The sequence below is a fragment of the Belonocnema kinseyi genome, chromosome 7 (genome assembly GCF_010883055.1).
Source record: "Belonocnema kinseyi isolate 2016_QV_RU_SX_M_011 chromosome 7, B_treatae_v1, whole genome shotgun sequence".
In the NCBI taxonomy this organism is placed as follows: Eukaryota; Metazoa; Arthropoda; class Insecta; order Hymenoptera; family Cynipidae; genus Belonocnema; species Belonocnema kinseyi.
Genome location: NC_046663.1, coordinates 109,155,451 through 109,161,431, shown reverse-complemented (window position 1 = coordinate 109,161,431; position 5,981 = coordinate 109,155,451). Strand labels below are relative to the sequence as shown.

The window sequence follows — 5,981 nt, the reverse complement described above, 5'->3', positions numbered from 1 at the left end:
ATTGGAAACGAGTCAGGCGACCCTCACTGTTTACGTTTCTGTCTCCCCGAAATCAGTCCAAGGCCATTTGAAGACAGAATGACTTGGGACGCTGAAACTAATTATTAAAAAACAGGGATCATCGGGATTTTGAGAACACGTGAAAGGATAACTGCAATTTCGCCTTTATGTTTAATCGTAACTTCGTTCGTTACCAAGATTTTTACAAAATATTTTTAATTTACATGATCGTTCAACATTACCTTACACTGAATCATTTGAATCCTTCAATAGTCTAGGCATCTGGTAGTATGATTCCCGAAAAAATCCTACTTGCAATGTTTTCAATGAGAAAGTTCCGTTGAGGTGTGCCTTTTCACATACCAAAAATTCTAGAACAGATTAATTGCCACACCGGGTTTTTTTGGTTTGAAAACAGTTCCAAAAGTTACATTTGCGTGGACGGATAATTCCCATTGTAATTTAGAGCGAAATTTCTAGCAGAAAAAGAAAGAGGACAAAATTATGAGAAAATTTATTTTTTAAAATAATGCGCTATTTTCCGTAGGTTTCGAGTTGTACATAGAAGAATCCTCATTTTTCTAGATTTTTAGTGAAAAATCACTAAGTTGGAAAAAACACTGTGTACCTTCATTATTGATACCAGAGGATAAAATAGATTTTACAAAAATCTGCGTTGAAAAAAAAGCATTTTAAACCTATTATTTTGGGAATTTCGAGATTTCGGAAATTTATTTTTTGTTTGCATTTTTGACTAAAAACAGAGAATTTGTTTTGTTTTTGTTGAAAATATCTCGTTTCCTGTGCATCCCATGACAAAATTACTTAAAATTAAATGAAAATAGAGTCAATTTAGCGTAATTTAAAAAAAAAGTATCCTATCTCTAATAGGTCACGATATATGACCTTGAAAAGTGCACTCGTGCCGTATAGAGGCACCTGAGCGTACCGTGAAGTAGAAATACAGTCGTATTTCAAAAACTTTGTCTCGAATAAGTGTATACAGGGTCTCCCGCGAGAACTGTAGTTAATTTTGTGTGTGGAGAGGGGGTAGTGTGCACAAAAAAATAAGCAAAAATGTCCCCAAAATTGTGTTGGCCCGATGCTTATTCTGGGGACAACAGAGGGTACAAGTAGTATGTACGTGTGATTAGAATCTTTAATAAATTTACTATTCATCTGCGTATATTAAAATTTTCTGTGATGCCTCATGTATTTGAAATAAAAAATTTCCATACGATTTCTTAATTTTTATTGAATGACTAAAAATTCAAGAATTTAGAAAAACGAAAAAGGCATTTTTTGTATGAAGTGAAAATATATTCTGAGGCAGACAAAATGATTTCTACTTTACATTAGATAGAAATCACTTTTAAATCATTTTAATTTACTGTGAAGTTCGCAATCTTAAAACAATAATTTCTCTTCAATTTAATTGATTTTACCTTGAATTCAATGGAATTCAACACGGACTTCGATTAAATCAAGTTAATTTCATGTATAGCTGACTCCACTTATTTTAAATTCACTGGAACCGATTTGAATTTACTGGAATTTATCTTGAATCAGCTCACTTTATTTGAATTAATTAAATTCGCATAACCATAACGCGGTAGTTTTTATTTTTCTAATTTGAAAATGAAAATTGCTTATTTTGTCTTGAGCTGTGTCTGATGTGAAAATATAGCTATTCAAATTGACAATCAGGTAAGAATTCAAGTTTTTATGTATGTTTCAAAAATACTAACAATTACCAGAAAATACAAAATTTTCCGTAAAGGGGGAGGGTCGGTAAGGCCGGTTTTTGGCCTAATTTATTTTTGGACCAAAAAATCTGAAAAAATCATGGTAGTATCTTATAAGTATCCCGAGTCGATTGCACGCTAAACGGACTACCCTGCACCCCCCAGCCACCCCTACAAATATAGGAAACACCACTACCCACCAACTGTATTTTCGAGAGATTTGACACTCTTAAACATGTATTCTTAGGTTAGCTCGGGTTTACTATGGTTTTTGGGGTCGCCGAATACAAATCTGGCGTCCTTTGACTTTTATCGCGTCAGATTCAAGGTCATTGGAAGGTCAGATCGAGAGAAAACGGTAAAAAAAAAAAAAAAAATACGTTATAGGTTTTTGGAGTCGCTAATTACGAATCTGGCATCCGTTGAACTCTATCGCTTCAGGTTTAAGGTCATTTGAAGGTCATTTGAAGGTCATATCGAGAAAAACGGTAAAATTTTTTTTAAAAAATGTGTTATAGGTTTTTGGGGTCATGACCTTGAACCTGACGCGATGAAGGTCAGCGGACACCAGGTTCGTAATCAGCGACCCCAAAAACCTATAACATATTTTTTTTTAACTTTTTTACCGTTTTTTCTCGATTTGACCTTCAAATGACTTTCAAATGACCTTCAAATGACCTTGAACCTGAAGCGATTGAGTTCAACGGATACCAGATTCGTAATTAGCGACTCCAAAAACCTATAACGTATTTTTTGGATTTTTTTTACCGTTTTCTCTCGATTTGACCTTCCAATGACCTTGAATCTGACGCGATAAAAGTCAAAGGACGCCAGATTTGTATTCGGCGACCCCGAAATCCATAGTAAACCCGAGCTAACCTCAGAATACATGTTTAAGAGTGTCAAATCTCTCGAAAATACAGTTGGTGGGTAGTGGTGTTTCCTATATTTGTAGGGGTGGCTGGGGGGTGCAGGGTAGTCCGTTTAGCGTGCAATCGACTCGGGATACATATAAGATACTACCAACATTTTTTCAGATTTTTGGGTCCAAAAATAAATTAGGCCAAAAACCGGCCTTACCGACCCTCCCCCTTTCGCTCATCAAATTTAAAGCTTATTTGAATATATTTGTATTTTTTTGAGAAAGTAGAAAAATAATATATGGTGCTTCTTTCTGCACCTGTTGCACACGATATTTTTTTAACAAATTAAAGAAATTTTTGATTTAAGAAACAATAAAGGTATACTTCCTGGAAACTATTGTTCTTCAGGTAAATCTAATAGGATTACATTATGCCGAAGCATAGTCAAATTGACTTTTCGTGTGGATATACTTAGGAAATAATGCCCCATATTTAAGCGTTTCCGTATAAATGTACAGCAAAGATAATAAAAGATTTTATCCTATCTTAATGCGCACCATTTTTATTTTTGCAAGTGTTGGAGGGTCCATTTTGTTGCAATGTTGGAAAAAACATTTTAACCTTAAATTGGACATAACCTTTGCGCGCACTGTGATATTAACTTAATCCATCGTGCATTTTCTTGTCTAACAAACGGTGTGTATGTGTGTTATGCTTAGAAAAGTTTGTTTTAAGAAGTCTTTGTACGTTGGTGGAGGGTACATTTCCTCGATGGAATCAAAATTTTAGATATTTGAACGTGTGATACTGCGACAATTTTAACAGAGCATTATTCTATATACACCGTGTCTGCTGGAAGCCTTAATATAATAGGAATAGAAATGGAAATTTTAATCATAAAAACGGTGGCACAACTTTGAGATTACCATTTCGTTAGGTTAAAAATCAAAGCACAATGACAAATCCATTGAATTTCAGTAGCCTACGTTCTACTGAACTGGCATGAGTTTTCTTAGGATTTTGAAACATTGCGCGGAAAATATGTGAGCATGCAAATTATTTCATTTGTAGCTGGTAACAAATATTATTAAGGTATATTTTTGGGATTTGGTCTAACTATAAATGTTATCTGCTTTCTATTTTTTTATCTATTTCAGAAAAACTGTCGGTAAATCTTCATGCATTCTGACCGAAATTTCATATGCAGGTTACCTATAAAATCATGGTGACATGAAAATAACACTTTCTGCGTGGAAACGCCCATATAGCTGTAAGACAGTCAAACATACTGAATGCGTTTTCTTATATTGTTCCTTTTTAATTAATATCTTTACTTAGCTATTCCATTTTTCTTATTGCAGAGCTAGAATATACGCTTAGGTCTCCTCCTCGTATAGCACCTGAGCCTCCTTCACCACCTCCACCTAATCATCCTGGATGTGGTGTTATTGATGAAACAGATCAGACCGAGCGTCTTGATAATATTTTGTTACAAGAAATAGAAATGGTAGTTATCGCCAAAATGAACTATAATGATCGTATTTTAATATGACTGGACGGATTCATCATAACAATACTTGACCCGTATTATTTTATGAGTGGAGTATATACACCAATAATTAATTGACGGCTTAAAGTGAACGAGCATGCCTTCCACGATGGTTGTTCACTGAAACCAGTTGACTATATAAACTATCCTGTGCATGGAGATTTTAATCCTCTTATGAGACTAGATAACCGTAGACGCACAAATGGTAATTAATCACGTCAAATTGTAAAAGTATGAACCAAACAAATAAATTTGATTTATGTATAGCTTTTATTATCTGATGTAAATGTGCTAATTAAAAAATTATTTTCCACATACTAGACTTTATTTGTATGTATGTTGCCGGCAATGTCTTTAGTGGCGGCGAAGTCAAATGTGACAGTAAACCTATAAGGGGCCGAATGATATAAATGTTGTAAAATCAATTCCATATTTTCATAAATAATTAAAGGTGCCCAGAAACTCTTTTTTAATCATTAAAAATGATAATTTGAGAAGAAAGTAAACTGCACTAAAGTATTAAAGAAAACAAACATGAAATCAAAGAAGGCAAAAAAAGACTGATTTAAAAAAGATGTAGGACAAAACCAGACAAAATTGTACCTTTTATTCAGTTTTAAAGACATAGAATAATGAAGCAATTTTTTTTAACCCTTCGTCTGAATTCTTTATTGCAAATTCCTCAATCTGTAACTTCATTTAGTTAGGAAATATATTCGGTGATTAATTTATGACATTAAACAGTTAACAGTCTTATACGACGCATGTTTTGAACGCTTTGCGTGATTCCCGGATCGATACAACTGTTAAACAAAAACTGTTGTGTTGAGAAAATTACTATTTTGACGAAAAATGTTCATTTTCCGAAAGGGGAAGGATGTGGATAGCAAACGATACCATATTAACGGCAAGAACCATTTGCAAATTTATTTTCTTTCGCAAAATTCTAAAATCGAACAAGCATTCTCGGGCGTCTCTAGATCCCAAGACCCCCGACTTGATGATGGTGAACCTAAATTTCGCGAAATACGTTGAAAAACTAAGCAAAAACTAGAGAAAATTGACAAGTCCTATGTGCGTGAAGACCATGAGACCAAGTCGTGAACATCCGATATTTAATAAGCTGTGCAGTCTGTGAGAATGCCATTACATAAAGACACCTCGTATTATGACTACTTTAACTATAAAAAAATTCCAAATCGGAATTAATTGAACGAACAGTACGAAGTACGAATTTATATCATTGTGTTTTTCGCATTTTGTTGTCGGTCGACTTTACATCTCCAAGCCAAGGCAAAGATAATACACCAAGGCCAGGAGAAGCGGAATACACACGTGGAACCCTTTGTGCTTGCCCTAGGCGGATAGATTTACTTACATACGTTTTTCCCTTTCAAAAATTTAGAGAGCAGTAAAAATTCAATAAAATTGCTCAAGAGAAGGTTAATTAGTTAAAATATTTCAATTTGTTTAGATGACCTCTTTTCTGATTTATTGCGAGAAAATGAGATACTGCTTTTTGGACGCACACCCTTCCACGAGACCTACAGGAATGTGTATGCTATAAGAAGTTTATTCTGAAAATTTGAGTCCGATAAAAAAATACAGCTATGTCATTAGTTCCATATCTTAAACGATGAACTGAAGAATTCATTTAAAAGACTATATCATTCTTATAAAATGGACCAAGAATGTTTCTAATTGATTATTTTCTTCATTTCATTAAGTTGTGACGAAAAATAGTTACATATATTTTGCAGACAAATGAACGGTTTCGAAGCATTCTCCGTTTACCACTTCGCGGGAAACTTTCTTATTGATTGT

General features: G+C 34.0%; 1 protein-coding gene across 4 annotated transcripts in view; it reads left to right on the top strand.

Annotated features, from left to right (window-relative positions):
• LOC117176770 overlaps positions 1-5,981 on the top strand; it is a 36,844-nt gene that overhangs the window by 19,223 nt on the left and 11,640 nt on the right. For 3 of the 4 annotated variants that reach the window (XR_004467615.1, XR_004467616.1, XR_004467614.1), the window contains 2 exons: positions 3,766-3,878; positions 3,970-4,445. The exons of the other annotated variant lie outside the window; for it this stretch is intronic. The gene's annotated coding sequence lies outside the window, so the exon portion shown is untranslated. Of the gene's footprint in view, positions 1-3,765; positions 3,879-3,969; positions 4,446-5,981 lie in introns of those variants that run through there. 4 annotated transcript variants of the gene reach the window in all.